The sequence below is a fragment of the Somniosus microcephalus genome, chromosome 3 (genome assembly GCF_052327205.1).
Source record: "Somniosus microcephalus isolate GS21.2 chromosome 3, FLI_Smic_1.0, whole genome shotgun sequence".
Lineage (NCBI taxonomy): Eukaryota > Metazoa > Chordata > Chondrichthyes > Squaliformes > Somniosidae > Somniosus > Somniosus microcephalus.
This window is the reverse complement of record NC_140989.1, coordinates 300,459,525-300,485,193: the sequence shown is the minus strand read 5'-3', so window position 1 is coordinate 300,485,193 and position 25,669 is coordinate 300,459,525.

Here is a 25,669-nt window from a genome sequence, read left to right as displayed (position 1 = left end):
TTTTTGCTTCGTTGTCTGGTGGGAAACACTTCACCAAGATAGACCTGGCGCAGGCGTACTTGCAGATGGAGGTTGAAGAAGAGTCACGCCAGTACCTCACGATCAACACGCATAGAGGTTTGTACCGGTATAATAGGCTGGTTTTTGGAGTGGCATCGGCTCCGGCAATTTGGCAGAGGGCCATGGAGCAGGTATTACAGGGAATTCCAGGCACACAATGTTACCTGGACGATATTCTGATTACTGGTGATGGTGATGAAGAACACCTCGCAAACTTGGAACTGGTGCTCAACAGACTGAAAGAGTATGGACTTAGAGTTAATCGGCAGAAATGTGAGTTCTTTCAGAAGTGGATCTCATACTGTGGTCATGTCATTGACCGGGAGGGGCTTCATAAGTCTCCTGACAAGATAGAGGCAGTTGTAAAGGCTCCCGCTCCGGATAATGTCTCTCAGTTGAGGTCGTTTCTGGGATTGATTAACTATTACCATAAGTTTCTACCGAATCTATCCACGGTACTGCACCCGCTGAACGCTCTTTTACAGAAGGGGGTACCATGGGAATGGAGCAAAAACTGTAAGAAGGCATTTCGCAAAAGCAAAGAATTGATCACCTCAGAGGAAGTGTTGGCTCACTTCAACCCGACACTGCCTATTTGGTTGGCTTGTGATGCTTCTCCATATGGTATTGGGGCAGTACTCTCACACAAGTTGCCAAATGGCACGGAAAGGCCAGTCGCGTTTGCATCCAGATCATTGACCTCCGCTGAGCGGAACTATGCGCAGATCGATAGGGAGGCTCTCAGCCTTGTATGGGGAGTGAAGAAGTTTAATCATTACCTGCAGGGCCAAAAATTCACACTTCTGACAGACCATCAGCCGTTGGTATCCATTTTTAACCCTAAGAAGGGTGTTTCGGTGATGACAGCACAGCGACTCCAGTGATGGTCCCTTTTCCTAGGGGCACATCAATATCAAATAGAATTGAAAGGTACAAAGCAGCATGGCAATGCTGATGGGCTGTCGCGCCTGCCACTACCTGAAGCAGAAGAGACGACGAAAGTTGATCCTGTTGAGTTATTTCATTCGACCATCATCGAGTGTTTACCAGTCACCAATGCAAGTATTGAAAGAGAAACCAGGAACGACCCGACACTGTCCCGAGTTTACGAGGTGACAGTGAAGGGATGGCCAACACATGGTGATCCTCTGTTACCGGCATTCTCGGCAAGGCGAGACCAGCTGTCCGCCTGCCATGGTACTTTGATGTACGGGACAAGAGTGATTATTCCTCCCAAGTTACGGGAAAGAGTTCTAAAGGAACTGCATGAAGGTCATCTGGGGGGAGTTAAGATGAAAAGTCTTGCTAGGGCTTATGTATGGTGGCCGGGCATTGACCAACAGATAGAGGAGTTGACAAAAAGCTGCGCTGGGTGCCAAAAAGTGCAAAATGCACCTCCGAACGCACCGCTACACCCATGGGAATGGCCTTCAGCCCCATGGCAACGCGTACATATTGACCTTGCTGGTCCATTCATGGACTCCATGTTCCTAATTGCGGTGGACGCACATTCCAAATGGCCAGAAGTGATCAAGATGAATACCACTACTTCAGAAAAGACAATTGCAGTGTTAAGAACAATATTCGCAAGGAACGGATTGCCAGAACAGATATGTTCGGACAACGGACGACAGTTCGTGTCGGAAGAATTCCAAAAATTCTTAAAGAAGAATGGGGTGAAACATTATGGCCTAGAAATTGAGTTTTGGCTTAGCCAGGGCTTTAGCGCCGGAAGTTAGTGCCGGCGCTACGTCCCCCTGCGCGCGCCAAAAATTCAGCAGGGCCGCGCCCAAACGGCTGCCGGCGCTACTGAAGGGTCTTTGCGGCGGTAAATCGGCGCTAACTGCCGTTTCGCGCCGCAATTCCGGCGCTGCGGCACCCGATGCGGTGCGGCAGGCTCGGGAAGTGCAGGCCTCCTCCTTCCCTTAAGGAGGAGCTGCCTGCACCCGGCCGCGGCCCGCGAAAATCTTTTTAAAAATGAGCCCGGCACCTCGGACAAGTGCCGGGCTTGCTTCTGTTCCGGGGGGGCGGTGGGGAAGTCCGGGGAGGGAGCTGCGGCCAGGCGGCCGGCGGGAAAGCGGCCGGCCGCCGCGGGGCCTTTAATGCGCCGGCGCAAAGACTTGTAAGACTCTGTTGCCAGAGTCTTAGTTGCGGCTGCCACGGGCGAGGCGGCCGCAACTGAATTTCGGCGCTGGGGCCCGTCGGCATGGCAACCGGGACGCTGCGCACACCGATGACGTCATCGGTGCCGGCGCAGCGCTACCGGTCTACCGCGGCGGAAGGGCCCCAGGCAATTTCGGCGCCGGCGCCAATTGCAGCGCTAGGCCCTCTAGCGCCGCAAAATCGGCGCTAAGGGCACTCAATTTCTAGGCCTATACCTCTGCCCCATATCATCCGGTGACAAACGGGTTGGCCGAGAGATTTGTCCAAACATTCAAAAAGGCAATAAAGGCCATGAACAATGATCAGATTCCGTTACAACACAAGGTGGACAATTTCCTAATGGCATATTGAAACGCCGCTCATGCAGTGACTAACCAAAGTCCAGCCATGATGTTTTATAACAGGAGGTTGCGGTCCAGGTTGGACTTGTTAAAACCAAATGTGCGGAGGGAAGTGGAAAACAAACAGTTCCGGCATATTAATAACAAGTCCACTCGAAGTTTCGACGTAGGACAACCAGTGTTGGCAAGGGGCTATGGAAACGAAAAATGGCAGTCCGGAACAATTCGGGCCAGACAAGGACCTCTGATGTACACAGTAGATATTGGTAACAATGTGATAAGGCGTCATGCGGATCAACTGGTAGAATCAAGAGCAAGGGTCGAACCCATGGTTGCGACAGAGACAACTGTGGAAGACGTTAATGAACCTGAAGCATCTACCTCGGCAGGGACTGTACCTGATGATGACGTCCAATACATAGGAACCAACAAGAAGAGTCACCTCAGCAACAAGAATCAGAGACCACTGAAAGGCGTTATCCAAACCGAATCAGAAGGCCTCCTGAGAGACTGAACCTTTGAACTGTTTATACCTGAAGTTATATATGTATACTAGCTGGGGAGCCCCGCGTTGCGAGGGAAATTTTGGGGCGCTTGGTCTCCCTGCCCCTGTGTGTCCCCCCTCTCCCTGTCATGTCCTCTCCCTGTCCTATCCCTCCCTCCCCTCCCCTCTCTCCCTCCCCTCCTCTCCCTCCCCTCCCCTCCTCTCCCTCCCTCCCCTCCCCTGTCTCCCTCCCTCCCTCCCCTCCCCCACCCCCACACCTACCCTCCCCCACCCCCTCCCCTCCCCTCGCCCACCCCCACCCCTCCCCTCCCCTCCCCCACTCCCCCGCTCCCCCACTCCCCTCTGTCCCTCTCTCCGGCCCCTCCCCCTGCCTAGCGCCTGAGGTCCGGTGCCGTTGCGATAGCGGCCGTGCGGGGCCTAGCGCTTAAGGCGCGGTCGGGTTCTGAGGCCGGGACGGACCGGAGCTGAGGTCCCCCGCGTATCGCGCGGCTGATGGACGGCCGCTGCGGGCGGGCAGCGCATGCGAGGATTGTGGTGTATGTAACCTGTTCCACCTTAAGAGAACTTAAGCCTGTTCCACCTTAAGAGATGTACTACTTTCTCTGGCTGCTGTATACGTAATACCGGTGGTGACCACCGGTATATAAGTACTGTGTTGTGATATTGTATTTAGTATAGTGCTGACCTCCAACTAGTAAAGACCTGTTGAACTTTATTCTTGTAGTCTGTGTCAGTAATTAATCTTAATACAACTGGAACACACAGACTTAACATTAATAAAATTGACCTTTCCCCAATTGAGCTCTTTTACTCCTGGTCTATCTTTGTCCTTTTCCATAACTATGCTAAATCTAACTGAATTATGAGCACTACCACCAAACTGCTTTCCCACTAATACCCCATCCACCTGCCCAGCTTCATTCCCTAAACTAAGTCCAGAATCGCCCCCTCTCTTGTTGGGCTTGTTACGTACTGGCTAAAAAAAGTTCTCCTGAATGCATTTTAAGAATTCTGCACCCTCTATACCTTTTACACTGATTCTATCCCAGTTAATATTAGGGTAGTTGAAATCCCCCACTATTACTGCCCTATTGTTTTTGCACTTCTCAGAAATTTGCCTGTATATTTGCTCTTCTATCTCCCTCTGACTGTTTGGGGGTTTATAGTACACGCACAGCAGTGTGATTGCCCCTTTTGGAACCAATGACATTGATAAAAGTATGTTTGAGGTCTTGCAGAGGAAGTATAAGGAATTCAGGCACTGGATTCGAAAACTCGCTCCAATGCCCCAAGAATGTGATCTCATCTCTCCTGCACCAACCCTGTAGCCACGTGTTGACCTTCCTAATCTTCCTCTTTTTAACCTGCCTGGTGCATGGCACAAAAAGCAATCAGAGATTAGGGAATTAAATATATACTTTGCATCAGTTTTTACATATGATAGTGAAAGTGAGAACATAAGTGCACTAGACAAGAGTATGGAAATAATGGATAGAGCAAACTGTAGAAAAAGATTTGGTTCTGAGACAGATTATCAAGCCGAAGGTGGCTAAGTCCTTGGGTTCTGACAACATGCACCCTAGGCTGATGCGAGGAGTCAGAGAGGAGATAGCAGAACCTATGGACACAATTTTTCAGCCACCTTAAATATGCAAATTGTGCCATGGACTTGGAGAGTAATCAACATAATTACTTTGTTCAAGAAGGGAGAAAAGGATAAACTACATAACTATAGACCAGTTAGTCTAAGATCAATTATGAGCAAATCCTTAAAAATCCATAATTTGAGATAAAATTAGTAAGCATTTGAAAATACATCAGTTAATCAAGGACAGCCAGCATGAATTCCTTCATGTTCGACAAATTTAATCAAGTTTTTTTTAAAGAAGTGGTGATAGGAAAGATAAAAATAATCCAGTAGATTTTCAGAAGATGTTCAATAAGATGTGTTACAAGAAGCTTGTTAGAAAACTTCAGGCATGTGATGTAAAAGGAAATGCAACAGCATGGATAGAAAGTTGATTGATGGCTAGGAAATGAACAGTTGGAGTAAATGGGTATTGCTCAGGCTGGAGAAGGGCTGGAAGTGGGGCATCCCAGGGGTCAGTGCTGGGTCCACTTTTGTTCTCCATATATAAGGATGTATTTATATTTATGTATATATATAAGAATGTAGTTCGAGGGAACACAATCTCGACATTTGCTGATGACACAACAGTATGAAGCTTTGCAAATAGTTAGGAGGACTGTAAAAATGTCTTTAGGAAGACATAACAATAACAACAACTTGTATTTATATAGCGCCTTTAACGTAGTAAAATGTCCCAAGGTGCTGCACAGGAGTATTTTAAGACAACAAATTTGACATAGCTGAATGGGCAGACAGGTGACAGTTGCAGTTTAATGTGGATAAGTGTGAGGTAATACATTTTGGAAGAAACAGCAAGGAATGAGAGTATTAAGCTTTCCAATTAATTTCTATCAGCAGCAAAGCAAATACAAAAACTGAAGCAAATTTCCCACTCCCCGCCCTCCGTATCCCACTCCCCACCATCCGTATCCCACTCCCCGCCCTCCGTATCCCACTCCCCGCCCTCCGTATCCCACTCCCCACCATCCGTATCCCACTCCCCGCCCTCCGTATCCCACTCCCCGCCCTCCGTATCCCACTCCCCGCCCTCCGTATCCCACTCCCCACCATCCGTATCCCACTCCCCGCCCTCCGTATCCCACTCCCCGCCCTCCGTATCCCACTCCCCGCCCTCCGTATCCCACTCCCCACCATCCGTATCCCACTCCCCGCCCTCCGTATCCCACTCCCCGCCCTCCGTATCCCACTCCCGCCGTCCGTATCCCACTCCCCGCCCTTCCGTATCCCACTCCCCGCCCTCCGTATCCCACTCCCCGCCCTCCGTATCCCACTCCCTGCGTCCGTATCCCACTCCCTGCCCTCTGTATCCCACTCCTCGCCCTCCCTATCCCACTCCCCGCCCTCCCTATCCCACTCCCTGCCCTCCGTATCCCACTCCCCGCCCTCTGTATCCCACTCCCTGCCCTCCCTATCCCACTCCCTGCCCTCCCTATCCCACTCCCCGCCCTCCGTATCCCACTCCCCGCCCTCCGTATCCCACTCCCTGCCCTCCCTATCCCACTCACCGCCCTCCCTATCCCACTCCCCGCCCTCCCTATCCCACTCCCCGCCCTCCGTATCCCACTCCCCGCCCTCCCTATCCCACTCCCCGCCCTCCCTATCCCACTCCCTACCCCACTCCCCGCCCTCCGTATCCCACTCCCTGCCCTCCCTATCCCACTCACCGCCCTCCCTATCCCACTCCCCGCCCTCCCTATCCCACTCCCCGCCCTCCCTATCCCACTCTCCGCCCTCCGTATCCCACTCCCCGCCCTCCCTATCCCACTCTCCGCCCTGCGTATCCCACTCTCCGCCCTGCATATTCCACTCCCCGCCCTCCCTATCCCACTCCTCGCTCTCCCTATCCCACTCTCTGCCCTCCATATCCCAGTCCCCGCCCTCCCTATCCCACTCCCCACCCTCCCTATCCCACTCCCCGCCCTCCGTATCCCACTCCCCGTCCTGCATATCGCACTCCCCGCCCTCCATATCTCGCTTCCGGGTACGGTAGCATAGTGGTAATGTTACTGGTTTAGTAATCCAGAGTCTTAGACTAATGATCCAGAGACATGAGTTCAAATCCCACCACAACAGCTGGGGAATTTAAATTCAGTTAATACATAAATCTGGAATAAAGAAAGCTAGTATCAGTAATGGTGACCATGAAACTACTGGATTGTTGTAAAAACCCATCTGGTTCACTAATGTCCTTTAGGGAAGGAAATCTGCCATCCTTACCTGGTCTGGCCTATATGTGGCTCCGAACCCACAGCAATGTGGTTGACTCTTAACTGCCCACTGAAATGGCCGAGCAAGCCACTCAGCTGTATAAGGTGGCTCACCACTTCCTCCTCTAGGGCAATTAAGGATGGGCAATAAATCCCCCTTCCCTATTCCACTCCCTGCCCTCCCGATCCCACTCCCCGTGTTATTTGGAATTTGGCAATAGGTAACAGCCTACATAATGGCAGCATCTTTCAATGTCACCTGAGTGAACTCTGATCATGTCTTTCATAGGGAAGTAGGAAATTCCTCATTTGGCTGCTGCACCCTGATTATCTGCACATGTGAGGGAGATCAAGGCTTTCTTCCTAAAAGCCGTGTTCTATTAGGCACTAGGGCAACTGGTTATTGTTCCAAAACTTTGTTTTTTTTTATGTGAGTTTCTGCTGATGCTTTAAATGTCCAAACAGTGCCATTCAGGCTGGAAAATAAAGAAAATTAAACCCTCAGGTCAATCCCTCAGTCTGGGCCAGGTTAGCTGATCTTAGCCAGGATACCAATAGCGGTGCCACAGCTGTTTTCAACGCCCCTGGGCAAGGAAGAGGGAAATCCCGCCTGGGTTCCCATTCCTATCAGCATCCAATCAGTCCTGGCGGGAAGTGGTTGTGAGGTGAGGAGAGGTTTAGGCTCGGTTCTGATGCTCTCCATGATTAAACTGTTTGCCAACACTCGCTGTTTAGATTAACTCATGAACAGAGACTTAGAAAGAGTGCTGGATGACTGCTGGGGGCGTGGGGGGGGGCGGCGGGGGGGGTTAGCTAAAGGGTGAAAACAGGCCCTAAATGGGTGTTACGCTAATAAGAAACGCCTGTTTGAAAGTCTGGATTTAGCATGCAATTTTCGGGCTACTCGATGATTATCATGATTTGAACGTGCCTGCAGGTACTAACCAGAAAGCTGCAGGTTTAGCACTCAAGTGCTGATCAGATGCAATTTTCTTGGAGTAGTATATGTGGACTCCTCATACCCACTTGCGCTGAAGGTGTGGAGTGCGATGGCTGGGAGTGGAAGGATGTCGCAAGGAGCAAGAGAGAGAGAATCCAGGGCCTTCGATGTGGCACTGGAGGTCACTGAAGACCCTGGTCTTCTCTGGCAGTAGGGAATGATATGTAGTCATTCCTCAGAGCGTATAGAGCCACAGAGACCTCCCTTATGCAGAAGTGCACAGAGGATTGTGAGATGTGACTTGTATCACCTGTGGCAGCCTGGGAGGTTCCAGTAGCATAAAAGTTAAGTGCTACTGTGATCTTGACTGCCACAGGCAATGCAGTCCTGGCTGTGCTGCGAGGTCTGAGTCTTCCTTCCATGAGGCCGCAGGTCTCTGTAATGACCTCCTTAGTAAAGTGCAGCCTTCTCATGCACTGGTCTTGGGTCATGTGAGTGGAGTGAATATTTCTCTCTGAATACCTTGGCTGGGCCTGCTACTGAGAGTCTTCCTCACCCTTGATGCGCCTCAATAGCTTCAAGGCTCAAAGTTAACTGGATAAAACAAGGCTTTTATTAGCAAAGAAAGATTCCTGTGTCTTCACCTAGCATTCTGCTGTTCTGCTGCAAGACAAGCCTGGGCTTGTCTTAAGTAGGGCCAGGTATGGGCGGAGCCGACACACCCAATGGGGAGAAAGGGGGCAGTGCACTATATACAATACAAGGTAAAACACCGGAGCAGGCAATACAATATATGTAGTTAAATACAGAGTCTGATGAATGACATATTTCATCACAACCCTCCTGTCCCTCTCTCCTGCAGCAGCTGGTGTTCCTCTGCCTAGCCTCATCCCCTCCTCCATATTGACATGCAGTGCAAGGGGGGCCCCTATCAAGATGCTTATGCCCAGCCACTCCCTCTCTCCTGCTGACTCCTGTACGTTGTCCAATAAGGTAGAGTAGCACAGTACTCACTCTTTTTAGGTGAAGTCCTGAGAGAATATCTGGGAAGTCTTGACAAAGTGTCCCAGCAAGTCTCCCCTTGTGTCTCAAAATCCTCTTCAAACGCAGCATAGTCAGTCGATCTCAATCAGCAAGTGAACAGTGAAAGCTGACTATGGCTGTAAGTAGCACTCGAAATACTCAGCAAGGACTTGTTTACTCCTGTTCAGCTGGTCGCTGTTAGGGGAGGTCATTAAATTAAGCGTTATCCACAAAATGGAGTGCAGCCTCTTTAATGAGCGCTACCAGGCAATTTAATTTGTCAATCAGCCACTTAACGATCCTCCAGGCAGCCGTTGCTAGCGCTGGCTTCAACCCTTTTATACCAAGCTGGCGTCTTGCTCTAAACGCGGGCTAAACCGGCGTTGCAACTTAAGGCCCCATCTTGGCCACCTCTTTACCTCTTTAGCGCCTGAAGTATTCGGCCAGAATAGTCCCCTGGTGTTTTAGAACCATCATCCTGCAAGGGTGAGTACCTTCAGGGGAGGAGGGGGAATTTTGAAAACAAACAAAAAAGGAAAAGATAAATGAAAGGAAGTATGAAGAGAGACAGACTCAGCAAGACTGGCAGTTATCCACTTGCATATTGCAGAGCTCTGTCTGTTCTTGGGCTCAAATGCAAATGATTCCCATCTGAACAAAGTCTCCAGTTCACAAATAAAGCCAACTTGGATTTGGTCCCAGAATAGATCAGGTCCAAGTGGGCAGTGTGAGCACAGGATGAACTGAGAGCAGTGTTTTAAGTGCTCTTGCTTGGAACTGTCACCAATATATGATAATGATTTACTGGTCTGTAATATGATGATAGGCTGTTCCTATCTCTCCTGCTGGCTAATAGCATTAACCCGTGAGGTGTATGGTAACATATGTGCTACAGAATCCAAGATTAGTGCCCAACTAACACACTGTACAATAGGTTAGGAGAGTGTGGCTGTCCCCTTGCATGGAGACCGATTTTGACTTGGTTAAATTGGTGCTCACGAGGCCGTAATGGCCTCAAAATGGGGTCGTAATCTTACTAGTCCGTTAACATCGAAGCTTCAGCTGCTGCCATTTTTAAATAGGCCCACCCCCTGCCCTGCCTGCTTCGGGCAATTGAGCCTTTTAATATGCAAATAATCGTCCTACAATGTATTTAACACCAGGTTTGCCATTTTAGGACAGAACTGAGCAGAGTATGGGCTGTGCACACCCTGACTGGTTTTACTGGCAGTACAGCAAAAAAAGGCCCCAAGGAGTTAAGTTTTAATTATTTTTGTGGGACCAGGTGGAGTAGGCGTGCTTCTCCATTACACAACCCGGTTACAGACTCTACCCATTACAGACCCCCGTTACTCACCCCTCATTACACACCCTGCCCGTTACACACCCTGCCAGTTATTCACCCGCCCATTACACACTCCGTTACACACCTTTGTTACACACCCGCCTGCTACACACTCCGTTACACACCCGCCCGTAACACACCCCACCTGTTATCCACCCCACCTGTTACACAACCGCCTGTTACACACCTGCCCATTGCACACCCTGTTACACACCCACCCATTACACACTCACCGGTTACACACTTACGTTACACACCCACCCGTTACACACCCGCCCGTTATACACCCGCCCGTTACACACCTGCTTGTTGCACATCCCATTACACCCTGCCCGTTACACACCCCGCCCATTACACACACCGCCCATTACACACCCGTCTGTTACACACCCACCTTTTACACACCCACCTGTTACATGCCCCGTGTTAAACACTCTGCCAGTTACACACCCTGCCCATTACACACCCACCCGTTACAAACCCTCCCATTACATGCCCCGTGTTAAACACCCTGCCAGTTACACACCCGCCTGTTACACACCCACCTGTTACACACCCTGCCCATTACACACCCCATCACACACCCCACCTGTTATGCACCTCTTGTTAAACAACCGCCTGTTACACAGCCCACCCATTATACACCCCATTACACACCCACCTGTTACATACCCCACAACTCACCCCCATTACACTCCCCACCCATTACTCATCGTGTTACACACCCTGTTAACTTCATATTGGATAGGAAAATCGGGTGGGACGTATAACGAGCAGCTGAACCGATACATCCAGTTTTCTGGCCCTGCCGAAGGTGAAAGTTATTCCCCCCCAATAATTCAACAATGCTTTATTCTATTCCAAAAGGACTCTTCAACTAAAAATGCTCCATGCAAATTTCTCTCGTTGCACTTTATAACACTCTTCATTAAAAATCTCATTTGCAGATTTTCTATGAAGAAGCAGTCCCAGGCAACACCCACTCTGCACAGCTGCAATAATGGCCAATGACCTGGCATCTTCCAGGAGCAAGCTTGCTGTGGAATCCAAGCCAAAAGTCACCCTGTAATAGTGGGCCAGTGGAAGTACACCCAGCGAGTGTAGATCCAGATGGTAGCTCTCCTGGAGGTGTCATGTGTCAGTCTGAAAGAGGCACCAGAGCCACTGAAAGCTTTGCAGTGGTGTTTCTGTGCATGAGACATGAATGGAATCATTCAAATCACCAAGCATATTCCTGAAAACATTTTTAAAATATTTAAAGAAATTAATACGCTGCAGCAAAAGTACATTAGAACAGCTCATGTTTCAGGTGATGGCACATCTGCTACAATGTGAAATTTCATGGGAGCCACTGAGACAGCTTCAAACTGTGAGGGGGATGGGAGGGGGTTGGGGGTGCTCGAACCCAGGCCAACAGTGGTCCATTGCTGTTTTGTGAAGCCAAGAGAAACACTCCTGCTCCTTCCGACTCTGAAAATACAAATATTTTCAACGTTTTTGGGCCTTTGTTCAGTGGCCTCCAGTGGTCCTTTTATGGACTGCTGGTTAAACCAGTCTAACTCTGGAAGAACTAGCCAGGGCTTGGCAGCACAAATTCCGCCTTGTTGCTGCCCAATTTCACATTGGGATCCACAATTTGGGCCCTCAATTTGAATTAGACTTTTCCAGGTGCCGCTCTGGGTGACTAAAGGTCGGCAGTTTCAATTTTGTGTGAGCTGCTCTTCCGAGGTCAGTCAGGCGAGGGAGATCGCAGCCTGAATTTGGATCCTGTTTTGCCTAGTTCAAGCCTGAAAAACAGGAGCATTGATGTCCAGTTTCTCCCCCAGGATGTTCTAGGCTATTCCGGGGACTGAAAACGATGCTGATGAGCAGCAGTACCCCTTTTAACTCCTTCAACTGTGCAATTTGTAACACTGAACAAAACTAAATGAATATGTTTTCTGTGGTCCTGTGCATTCTTTAATTATTACATTCAACATTACAGAGGATCATTGTTTTAGGTCTTTCTAAAGGACAATCACTGTTAAAAAGGTTCACCTAAACTCCCTAACCCTTTTATCCAGCCAGAAAAAAATGATGGAATGGCCCACAATTTGCTGGAGCAGGACATCGAACGGCGTCTTCCGTTAGTTAGACTTGCCCATGAACGTTTAGGTTTTTTAACTTTTTGCGTGGCAAGTTGCTGAAAGTGGGAGCTGATAACAGCACAGTGAGGGAAACCAGGCATCTGGAACCTGAGTGAACAGGGAAAGCAACTGTGTATCTCCTTAACCAATCCGACTGAAGGATTGAGAAATAAACAATGCAAGGACTGAAAAGGAAGTGTAATTTAGAGTGGGTGAATTCAATGCCAAATCAGATACAGAAAGAGCAATAAAGAGGAAAAGAAAGATTGCGCTTTTTAAAAATTCATTCCTTGGATGTGGGCGTCGCTGGCAAGGCCAGTATTTATTGCCCATCCCTAGTTGTCCTTGAGAAGTTAGTGGTGAGCCATCTTCTTGAACTGCTGCACTCCGTGCAGTGAAGGTACTCCCACAGTGCAGTTAAGTAGGGTGTTCCAGGATATTGACCCAGCGACAATGAAGGATCGGCGATATATTTCCAAGTCAGGATGGTGTGTGACTTGAAGGGGAACTTGGAGGTAATGGTGTTCCCATGCGCCTGCTGCCCTTGCCCTTCTAGGTGGAAGAGGTCATGGGTTTGGGAGGTGCTGCCGAAGAAGCCTTGGCGAGTTGCTGCAGTGCATCTTGTAGATGGTACACACTGCAGCCACGGTACGCCGGTGGTGGAGGGAGTGAATGTTTAAGGTGGTGGATAGGGTGCTGATCAAGCGGGCTGCTTTGTCCTGGATGGTGTTGAGCTTCTTGAGTGTTGTTGGAGCTGCACTCATCCAGACAAGTGGAGAGTATTCCATCACACTCCTGACTTGTGCCTTGTAGATGGTGGAAAGGCTTTGGGGAGTCAGGAGGTGAGACACTCGCCGCAGAATACCCAGCCTCTGACCTGCTCTTGTAACAGTATTAATGTGGCTGGTCCAGTTAAGTTTCTGGTCAATATTGACCCACAGGATGTTGATGTTGATGTTGGGGAATTCGGCAATGGTAATGCCGTTGAATGTCAAGGGGTGGTGGTTAGATGCTCTTTTGTTGGAGATAGTCATTGCCTGGCACTTGTGTGGTGTGAATGTTACGTGCCACTTATAGCCCAAGCCTGAATGTTGTCTAGATCTTGCTGCATGCAGGCAGCAATGTCCTGGGGCTGAGATGATTGGCCTCCAACAACCATAACCATTTTCCTTTGTGCTAGGTATGACTCCAGCCAGTGGAGAGTCTTTCTCCTAATTCCGATTGACTTCAATTTTACTAGGGCTCCTTGCTGCCACACTCGGTCAAATGCTGCCTTGATGTCAAGGGTAGTCACTCTCACCTCACCTCTAGAATTCATCTCTTTTGTCCATGTTTGGACCAAGGCTGTAAATAGGTCTTGAGCTGAGTGGTCCTGGCAGAACCCAAACTGAGCATCAGTGAGCAGGTTATTGGTGAGTAAGTGTCGCTTGATAGCACTGTTGACAACACTTTCCATCACCTTGCTGATGATTGAGAGTAAACTGATGGGGCGGTAATTGGCCGGATTGGATTTGTCCTTTTTTTGTGGACTGGTCATACCTGGGCAGTTTTCCACATTGCCGGGTCGATGCCAGTATTGTAGCTGTACTGGAGCTGCTTGGCTAGAGGCGCGGCTAGTTCTGGAGCACAAGTCTTCAGCATGACAGCCGGGATATTGGGATGTTTCACTACATTAAAGGCTCTATATGTTGGTGTTGATTGGTATTAAGTGTAAGAAGAAAGAGACAGAAAGAAAAAGTAAAATGACATTTTATATTTAAAATTTTACATTTTTAAAATCTTCAACAACAATTAATACCTGAAGGAATGAGACCCTACACTTGTAATGGTTAATTTTCAGCACCAGAGAGGTTAATTGGCAGTAATTAACACTCATCACATCGTTAAAAGACCATGTACAACAGGCACCGCAAAACACTGGAGAGGTACCACCAACGCTGCCTCCTCAAGATCCTGCAAATCCATTGGCAGGATAGGCGCACCAACGTCCATGTTCTCGCTCAAGTCATCCCCAGCATTGAACCTTTGACCATGCTCGATCAGCTCCGATGGACGGGCCACATTGTCCACATGCCCGATACGAGACTCTCAAAGCAAGCGCTCTACTCGGAGCACCAACATGGCAAGAGAGCCCCAGGTGGGCAGAGGAAATGCTTCAAGGACACCCTCAAAGCCTCCTTGTAAAGGTGCAACATCCCCACCGACACCTGGGAATCCCTGGCCCAAGACCGCACAAAGTGGAGGAGAAGCATCCGGGAAGGTGCCGAACACCTCGAGTCTCTTCGCCGGGAGCAAGCGGAAGCCAAGCGCAAACAGCGGCAGGAGCGCACGTCAACCCAAGCACCCCACCCACCCACCCCTTCAACCACCGTCTGCCCCACCTGTGACAGAGACTGTAGGTCCCGCATTGGACTCATCAGTCACCTGAGAACTCATTTTTAGTGTGGAAGCAAGTCATCCTCGGTTCCGAGGGACTGCCTAAGAAGAGAAGAAAAGGGTACTTGCACTTGAAATGACAAGGCTTAACTTTCTGTGGCAAGTTTAGTTTGTATCTACTGCGCAAGTACAGCAAATTCATGCCATTCAATGCATTTGAATGGTGAGGCAGACAGCGAGATGCCGTTTTCGTGAAGCTAACGGTGGAGTTGCACAACTCGGACAGCAACTGTTGGATATTGACATTTAACCGCACATCTGCTCCTCGCCTGAAGTTGCTGTACCATTACGCTTTAATAATGCTGAGCGCCATTAGCCTCACCATTATTTTGACAGCAAAATCTGGCCCCTGGAATGTAAAACCTTGTCTCTGTACAGTTTAAATCATTGATTTGTTACAATTAACCGACCAAAGTCTGAAACTCATTTACTGTAATCATGAAGGTTCTTTTTGAGCCTTACTTTATTGATTTTTGGGGTTAGACCAGCAAAGGTCAGATCGGTTGGTTCTATTAAGACCACAGAGCCGAAGGACATTTCTCCAGAGTGAAGTCACAACACAAATGGTTATCGTTATTCACTGTAATTATAATTTAGGATCAAACAACCATTGCAGGATCTCCTGCCGGTTTGTTTATATTCTATAATAAAAGAGCAATGGTCCATCCAGAATTAGATTTAAAATTTAAAAGTAAACAACTAACAATAGAGACCCTAATCTTAACCCCAATCCCTATTCGGTCTGGTTGATCCAGTGCATATCTCCGCACAGAGCAGAGGACTTGGGAATGTTCCGGCTTAATAAATCACGTGGAGAAAGGTAAAACACTTAGTGCCCCCATGGAACTAATTCCAAAGAATTCAGTGAGGACAATTCTCTGGTAATAAAATGCATATAAACTGCAGCCGTAGTATTGAAAGTAGCAACAAGGCACACTATTTTTCAAACACTTAGATTAATGAACCTTTTCTAATGATTCACTGCTGTTAGCACTTTACTGTTGTGAATGAGAAGCCCCAATTCTGCTGAATAGGGTATTACTCTGGTAAAGAAAACCACCTCCAAGACCACTGTCTTTATTTCTTTTCCAGTGCTCACCAATTTATTCCTTCCAGCTGTCCCTCCTATACTTTAAAACATTTGCTTTTAATAACATATGGTTTTATTCTTGTTGGTACATTTTTATACTCATCAAGGCGAAGAATGTCAGTGTGGAGAATAGAACATTCTCCTACTTTTGGCTCCCACTGCCAGCATCAAACCGTCGCGGGTCAGATTTTGTATGGGTTAGACATGGAGTAAAGTTCCCTTCATCCTGCATCAACAATTGTTCTTTAATCCAACCTCAGAGCTGCTCCAGTGTGGATTTTTCCACCCTCCGCACCAGCCATCCCAATGGCCTCACTGAGCGAGATTGCAAATTTAGTGCCAATTTGTGCAGAGTTGACAGTTTTGTGGTGTTGATTCACACCCATTAAAAACTGGATGGACACCAATTGACTGAAGCTATAAAATTAATACTAGTCTATCAGTAGGTTTACATATATATATATATGGTAACAGTTTCAGATTTGCCACGGTGAACTTGTTCATTCACCACTGACTCATTTCAGTGGACCTTGGTGAACCTGGTTCACAGTTCTAGTTTTGTTCTTTCATAATTCCAAACCAGTTGGTTACATTGCAAAATCTAACACCTAGTTTGATGCTGGTATTTTTTTCTTTCGAATTGCAAGTATTTTCTGCTGTATCACAAAAGATTAATTGGAAGAGTTATTAACAAGGAGGACCGTTTATCAATCAGGGAACTCAGTCAACTCTGCTTGAAGTCTTGGTGCAGTTTGGCATTCCAATATACATGATGTGTATTTGAGAGCTGGGTCAATCCTCAGTGCAGGCTTATTAGAGATTAAGAGGCTGAACTTTCCAGCAGAAACAACCATTTCTGCTCTAGTTAGGCCTGGTTTTGACTGATTTATGAATAGTCGCACTACATTCTGGACAAGTGAATGAGCCAGTGTTTCAAAGGTACCCAGCAATAAGCCAGCTCTCTGGAGGAACACGCGGAAATGATTCACTCAAATGGGAATTGGAGGAGAAATGATTAAAAAAAACCTTTTACCTATCCACCAGCAAGATGAATTGAGCCTTAACCTTTGCTATTCGAGGAATAGGGCTTTTTTTGCAAGTTTTTTTTAAGTACCAGGCATCTTGTTATTGTCATTGTTTATTAGTGGGAGTGCAAACAGGTCAGATAAACCACAAACTGAGCATCATAAGGAAAAGCAAGAACAAATAAAAGCAAAGGAACTGGCTTTGCCAATACAATTATAATATTATCAAGGCCAAATCATTGACAGCAGTGAGTGTTTTTATAAAAACAATGACAGATTTTAAAAAGCATTGAGATGAATGGTGCTTTTTTTCAGTGAGCTGTGTTTTCACAAGAAAAAATTGACTCTCACTAGAAATAAGTGAGATTTGATGTATGTATTTATTGATACACTTTGATTGCAGTTGGACCTGTTGAATGTGTGGAGAAATGTACATAGCTACACATCCCTCTCCAACATCATCACTGTACAGATTCTGGCTGCCATCTCTTGACACCAGACACCTTTTCGTCTGGCTCTTTCCTCATGCTAATTGTGAGGGCAGATTTGCACCAAGGAGTCTTAAATGGAGTGCAAAATTGGATTCTGTGTAAATCAAGTTTGCTTTATGCCCCTCTATCAAAATTTCACTAAGAGTGTCCTTACATGAAATAGAAAACAAAAAATGTTGGAAACACTCAGCAGGTCAGACAGCATCTGTGGCGAGCGAAACAGAGTTAACGTTTCAGGTCGATGATCGTCAGAACTGGAAAAGGTTTGAGATGTGACAGGTTTTAAGCAAATACAAAGGCAGGGAAAGCGGGCGGCAGGGGGAAGGAAAGAACAAAAAGGGAAGGTCTATGTTAGGGTGGAAGGCGGGAGTGGTTAAATAGTAAAAGGGATGATGGTGCAAGGCAGAAGGGGATGGTAATGGGACAAGTAAAGAAACAAAAGATGGATCTAGAGGAAGTGTAAATGGTAACAGCAGAATCATTACCAACACCTGCTGTCCCAGAAAATGGGAGCAGTGGTTATGATCTGAAATTGTTGAACTCGATGTTGAGTCTGGAAGGCTCTAAAGATGAGGTGCTGTTCCTTGAACTTACGTTGAGCCTCATTGGAATAGTGTAGGAGGCCGAGGTCAGAGTGGAAATGGGACGGAGAATTAAAATGGCAGTCGATCGGAAGCTCAGGGTCATGCTTACGAACTAAATGAAGGTGTTTAGGAAAATCATTGCCCAACCTGCGTTTGATCTCCCCAATGTTGAGGAGACCACATCGTAAGCAGTGAATACAGTATAGTAAGTTTAAAGAAGTACAAGTAAATCACTGTTACACCTGGAAGAATGCAGTTCACATTTTGCATTTTGTTGAATTAAAAAAGTATATATCTATTTAAAAATAATATTCAAATCCCCCTCACCCCCAACGTATTCCATTGATCTCCAAAGCCAAATTGTTACTAAAAGAAGGGCTTTTAACACCATCACTCGATCGTATGCACTATTGTATTCACCTTGCCTTATTGAAGACACCACAGAGAGTGAAGACCTCTCTAAAGGCCAGGGAGACTGGCAGCTCTCTCTGAGCTGGATTTAATGTATCGCCTTTTCAATTGAATGAGAAATCTCAAGCCGTCACCTGCCAGCCTGCAATTAAACTCGCATGAACTGACAAAAAAAAGGAGAGAGTATTTGCATTGAGAAAAAGCCCTCTGCAAAGCATGCAGGCAATTAGAATTGCAGATCTGTCTTTTTACAGGCATTACAATATATGTTTTATACATAATCGTGAAATTAAGTCTGTAGGACTTCAGGGCACAGAATATAAAGTTCCTCAGCTGAGATAGATTCCATTTTCCTCTCCCGTCATCTCCCAGCAATAGGGGAACTGCCCACAGCGTTCATTGCAATGAATCAGGCAGCATCTTCCCATCAATTAGTTATACTATTTTTGCATTGCAAACTACAAGGGATAGATTTACTAGAATGATTCCAGAACTGAGAGGTTATACCTATTAGGAAAGATTGAACAGGCTGGGATTCTTTCCCTAGAATAGAGAAGGCTGAGGGGTGACCTGATAGAGGTCTTTAAAATTATGAAGGAGTTCGATAGGGTAGACGTAGAGAAGAGGTTTCCACTTGTGGGGGAGACCAGAACCAGGGGCCAAAAATATAAGATAGAGACACTAATAAATCCAATAGGGAATTCAGGAAAAACTCAAGGAGTGGTTGAGGCAAATAGCATTGATGCATTCAAGGGGAAGTTAGATAAGTACATGGGAGAGAAAGGAATAGAGGATATGCTGATAGGGTGAGATGAAGAGGGGTGGGAGGACCCTCGTGTGGAGCATAAACACCAGCATAGACCAGCTGGGCCGAATGGCCTGTTTCTGTGCTGTAAATTCTCTATAATACTCTATAAAAAGACACACTTAAAACAAGAAATTCCCAGGACATTTTGTGCTGAAAGATCCAGTGGAGTGTTTTTGACTCGAAGCTGACTTTATTAGCATTGTGGAACATATTGCTGCAAGTAATTGTTTATGCTGTGAATTAGTATTTTTTGCTTTAAATACATTTTGCAATGAGTATTTGTCTCTATGGGGTTTTATGCAGATGTTTGTTAAGTTGATTTCTTTTCGCAGTGTACTTTTTACTGAAGTGATTCACAAGGAACAATTGAAACAGATCAGATTCCATGAAAAATGGGCTTCTCTTCGACGACATTAGAATCAGAAGACAAGAGATTTTTTAAATCTCTCATTTTTAATTTGTCGTAGGATCTCAGGCTTTTAAAACCCAAGCTTCACGCCACCAAATTCTTGATTATTTAATTTCAAGCTTGGCGCTGCCCTGTTCTATGGGTCTTGGGGAGAGAATTTCCCCTCCTTTGCACCTCCCGTGGGGGGCGTTAACGGGGCGCAAAGGTCTTTTCGTCTGGCCACAGCATTGACCGCGCCTCCCACCAAATTCCATGGGAGGTTAGCGGCAACACTACTGGGTTGTGCCCCGATATCACGCGCCCGGAGATGACGCTGATTTTTCCAGCTTTTCTGATTTAACGCTCCAACGGGGCTTGAGGGGAATTTCCAGCCCTTGATCTTTCATCTTGGTTTCTTAGCAACAGCAACAAAATGGTCTTGATACTTGGGGCTAGAAATTCCCCTCGAGCCATGTTTGGGGCGTTAAATCAGAAAAGCTGGAAAAGTTAGTGTGCGGCACTAACCTCCTCCAGCCTTTCTAAAATTCCCACTTTTTGCTCCAAGAGGGAAATGGAGCCCTAAATCAAGTGCTCCACTTCCTTCCTGGAGCGCAACGGGGGGAAGTTCATGACCCGGGGCGCACGGTTCAGCAGCGCCACGCACTGGGACGCATGGAACTGACACATTGCAGGGGCTCTTCCACGAATTAAAGGGAAAGGCCCCACGCTGCGAACTCTGCAGTTTTTTTTAACTTACTTGCAACACTGGGGAGCGGGGGTGCCGCACGATCAGCCCAGGACTCAAGCCGAGTGACGGGCTAACCGATCACGGCACGGACCCCACGTCCGGAGCAAAAAAAATGTTTTTCAAGAAAGCCGACATTTTTTTTCAGGGCGGCCAGCCACCTCACCTTTACCTTCCGCCCCGCTAGCGGCCGGCCGCCCTGCTCGCGTGCCCTGCAGTAGTCACTGCCATCGCCTCATGCTGCTGCAGTGGGCGAAGGGGAATTTTTCTGCTGGGGTGCTACCGGAGCGACGCGTCCGGAGACAACGTCATGATCTCCGGGCGCATGAGATTGGGGAGCAACCTGGCAGCGCCGCCGCTTACCTCCCGCGGAATGGGAGGCGCGGTCAGCGCCGCAGCCAGGCGAAAAAGCCTTTGTGGGAGGTAAGCGGCGGCGCAAAGGAGGGGATCTCCTCCCCCTTGATTTTTTTTGCTGCAGAATGACTGATCATTACTACTGCTGGCTGATTGAGAGGTAACTTGCAGCTGATTACTGGAAGATTTATGTAGAGAATAATGGGTGAGAGTGATTACAAGAAAATAATTTCTTCCATCAACTCAGAAGACATCATAAACCACAAAAGCGAAACTGGAGTGATTCATTTTCATCTGAACCTTGAGATGAGATTACTTTGCATTGTAATCATTCCCATCTACCCGCCTTTATGTTGTAAAATATATGAGGGTGGATTTGATGTCAGAGCTGGTTTCCAGCGTTTTAATTTCCCATCCGCCAGAGACAGCAGGAGGTTATGGCGTTTTTAACCGCTAAGCCTTGTGTAAATACCACCAGTCCATTGGAACGGGTGAGAATAGGGCACAGAGCGGCTGCCAACAGGAGATAATCGGGCATCTGTTGGTCACCTGCCGGCTGAGGGGGGTGGGGGTTTTGGGAAGATCTTGCTCGAGGGTGGGGGAAGGATGGGAAGCCAGGGGCAGGGGAGGCCTTGACTTTCCCTTTGGGACCCAAAGGAGCTCTGCTGCCCCTCCTGGCCTCACAAAGGAAATTTTTGACTTATCTGCTCGGTCTCGTCATTGTTCCCACCAGTTGCTAACCTGCTTCAGTCTTGTGGGAAAACCGGGGCTGCTTCGCTGCTCGGGTCCGGGGTAAAATGCCACTTGCGTCCTATTGGCATAGTGAGACCCTGATTTACATAAATTAATTTGGCACCTGCTTGCTTCAGGCAGCACCTCACCCACCTGCAGAATCCTGCTGGTTAATATTGGAGACGGTGGGGAAAGCTGGAGGTCTGAGCAGATAAGTAACCTGCTTTGCTTTAAATGCCCACACGCTCGGTTTCTGCCAGACGTATGGGGTTAAACTCGACCCCATATGTAGCAATTTTAGTGATAAGAGTAAAACATCAAGTCTGACTTGTAGTTGCTGTGTGCTGCCGTTTGTAGAAGCTCTCAGTTTTTCACAGCCAAGTGTCAAGGCCAGCCTTAGTTTCTGCCGGATGACTTCCTTACTGAAGGAATAAATTTGCATGTTTATAACTGCAAGAGCGCCATAATTTAATTAGAAGCGGGCTTCTGTACAATAGCTGCACATATTATAACTACTTTACTACAATCCTGAAGTTGAAAGTTTCACACAGTTACCGTAAGAGGGAACTCGACTACAAAGATTTATTCCCTCCAATTTACAGGCCCCCCACCACCCTACCCCGCCTCAATCAAAGTCTCTGCTTTGTGCTGTCCCAGTCGACGAGGAGCACATTCGGGTCAGTAGCATTTTGAGTCAGAGACACAAGCTCAATTTCTTCACTTCACCAGAGTCCCAATATCAATTTCATTATTGCGGGAAGGAAAATAGCAGGAAACCAAAAGCAGAAGAAAAGTTGTCCCTGGGCAACTATTATAAACATCCTTGTGACTGGTTAATTGGCTCAGATTGAAATTGTCCCACCCTCTTGGCCATAAAAGCTACAAGACCAATAGAACAGATCCAAGTGAGATGAGAAAACTTCCACAGAATTATGTTATTGATAAATAATGATAGGAATTTAGATGCAGGAAGCCAGATTGCAATAATAAAATGCATCACTTGCTCAGAAACTGCAAAAGCTTCAGACAGGTTCACCTTTGAGCTTTTTTCTGTTAAAAATGTGAAACTTTTAATGATTGTTTCCATTGATGTGTGACATTCTGAGATTTCAAAAAATTAATGCACCAAATTTTTACTGCTACACTACCATTAGTCCCTAGAAAGAGGTCTGTGCCATATATATGTTATGAAACTGCACTGTGTTCAATGGATGTTACAATTACTTAAAACTGCACACTTTAGCAGAAATAAATGATCAGCCTGATTGGCCCATAAATCTCCAGCTAACAGGCAAACAGCTTAACTTTCTTTAAAAGCTTGAAACAAACTACATACTGAAATAGGTCTTGGCTGAAAAATCAATATGCAAATTATTTGGCACAACCATTCATACCTCTGATGCAAAATAAGTTTGGTTTACAGCAAGTCTGTGCATGTGATGTGTGCTGCTCGACACGATCTGATACCATCTTTATAATGCAGAACCATTGGAACCTGGAGTGCGTCAATGCCATGCTAGCTGATTTTAGATTTTAGAAGCACTATAATTGCTCTCAGTGCCCCATGAGTATAAACTGACTGCCCAGTGATCTCCCCCCCCCACCCCCCACCACTCCCCGTCACCCCCCTCCTCTCTCCTGGAAAAGGCATGTGGGGATTTTGGCTGAGCAAAGGATCGCAGTTGGTCATGTTGTCACCCCTGGTGGAAGAGACACCCAACTCTTACGGTCTTGGCTCATACATGAAGAATAGAATACCTGAGAGCACTTGGTACCTGTATCAGTGCCCTCAAGTGAGCAAGGAAGAACATTGGCCGAACACATTGTGAACACATCCTGATGCTGTAGGTAAGCTTGTCCCTCATTTGGTTTTGTCCAGAAATCCAGTTTCTGGCTGGTTTGCCTAGGAGTGCCTAAGAAGCATACCAAACACGAGGGGATTCATTTTTAGGAGTCCATGCTGCTGGTTTGCCACCTCGCCCTCTGGCAATGCGGACTAATAAAATGCTACTCAAGAGCCTGGTTGTTACCTAAAAGGCTTTTCCAATCACTTCTGTGACTCATAATGTGGAGGCATTGATTGCTGATGTTAATAAAAGGTTTTCAATTAATTTTCATCAGCAACAAAACAAGCATCACAACGCAAGCAATAATCCCACTCCCTGCCCTGTCTGGTTTTGGGTTTGGCAACAGATGACACCTCCGTTTGTGCAATTAATCTTGTTTATATTGTGGAGCACATTCTACAGACCCAGCAATGACAACTTTATTTTCTGGCTACCAATGACTGAGAAACGTCTGTGCAGGACAACAGTCAGGAAACCACGTTGCTGGCTTATACAGGTGAGTTGAGTGGTTGGCTAGGTATATTGACAGCTGGTGCCACTGAAGGCAGTATCTATAATGCTGCTGCAGTCCTGCTGCCTTTCCAGGTGGATCTTGGTACCTCCGGAATCAGCAGCACTGCCTCATTTACCTTTCAATGCTGCCATGGAAGTTGGGGCTGTCATAAGGAGCCATCATGTACACTGAGTGACTGACTGGCTTGTAGTTACTTACAAACACCTTCTGTTATTCTTCAAACATACCCTCATCAGCAAACAATTCCTGCAGCACTTAAGCACAAGTGAAGAGAACTCCCGTTATTTAAAGAGGCACTGTTTTCATATCTGGCAAAGCTCTTGTTATTTATTTAAAAACACACAATGCAGTGATGGAAATGGTATTGAAATACACCATCGTATCACTTGCATGTAATCACAATGTGACAAAAAGGTTCTATGACTTCTTTGGCTCTGCTCCAGCTTTGCAAGATATTTTTCTAGAAGATAGTCCTCTTGATAACAACAAGAAGAATAACAACATAGGCTCTTCCTGTCATGTGATGTGAAATTACTGCAATACTGCTTGTGGCTGGTGGTGGTTAAAGAAGTCATGAACTTTAATAGTGAAACTCAACCAGTTTATGATACCTTTGTATTTCCTAAGAATTATATGATAGATTTTACAAACTTACGCTCCCAGGGTGGAGATTTTAAAAATTAATTCTGTGGATATGGGCATTGCTAGCAAGGCCAGAATTTATTGCCCATCCCTAGTTGCCCTTGAGAAGGTGATGGTGAGCCACCTTCTTTACCACTACAGTCCGTGTGGTGAAGGTACTCTCACAGAGCTGTTGGGTAAGGAGTTCCAGGATTTTTACCCAGTGACGATGAAGGAATGGCGATGTATATCTAAATCGGGATGGTGTGTGGCTTAGAGGGGAACTTCGAGGGGACAGTATTCCCATGCACCTGCTGCCATTGCCCTTCTAGGCGGTGGAGTTTGTGGGTTTGGGAGGTTTGAGCGCCAGGAGTACAAATGATGAATTCGGGCATGAAGGTCAGTAGACAACACAGGATTCTCTATCTGAAGGAACATCTGGTGATGCCCGCTGGTGCCCATGCCCCAATTCCCAATATGTGGTCCTGGGACTCAAAGTTCTGCGCTGGAAACACAAATACATTTTTTTTTTAAACTTATGTTTCTGAGAAGTGCACATTCTTTAGGTTACAAACTATACATTATTTTCCTGAAATTTTATAGGATGCTTTACTTGGAGCTTATGAGGAACAAGAGAAGAAAATTCAGAGGAATAATGATTGTGATAGCGTTAATAAAAATAGAGAAATACAAATAAGGATAGGTAATCCTGCTATAACAGATAACCATTGTATCACCAGTTAACTAGTGTACTGTAACACACACTACTCCTGATACTGTACACACAATGATGATAGCAGCACTAAATATATTACCCATTATTATACTGTAGATGGACTGGTTATTATACTGTTACATTTGCTGACCTCTGTATATAGGGGTGAACAACTGAGTGTACACATAGATATTATTGTACTGTTGTACTGAACAAGCTGTACTGTACCTGTCCTAACGTCTTCTTCTTTGGCTCAATGTCAATTTCTTTCTGATTACGCTCCTGTGAAACACCTTGGGACATTTTACTACCAAAAGGCGCTATATAAATGCAAGTTATTGTTATTGTTGACTAATGTAGTGTACGCAAACTGGTTGTTGTGCTGTTATATACACTAATAAGGGCTCATTGGGGTTGGGGGTAATATATTAGCATGGGCAGAGGATTGGTTAAAGGAGAGAGAGTAGAGATAAACGGGCCATTTTCAGATTGGCAGGCTGTAACTAGTGGGGTGCCGCAAAGATCAGTGCTTGGGCCTCAGTTATTT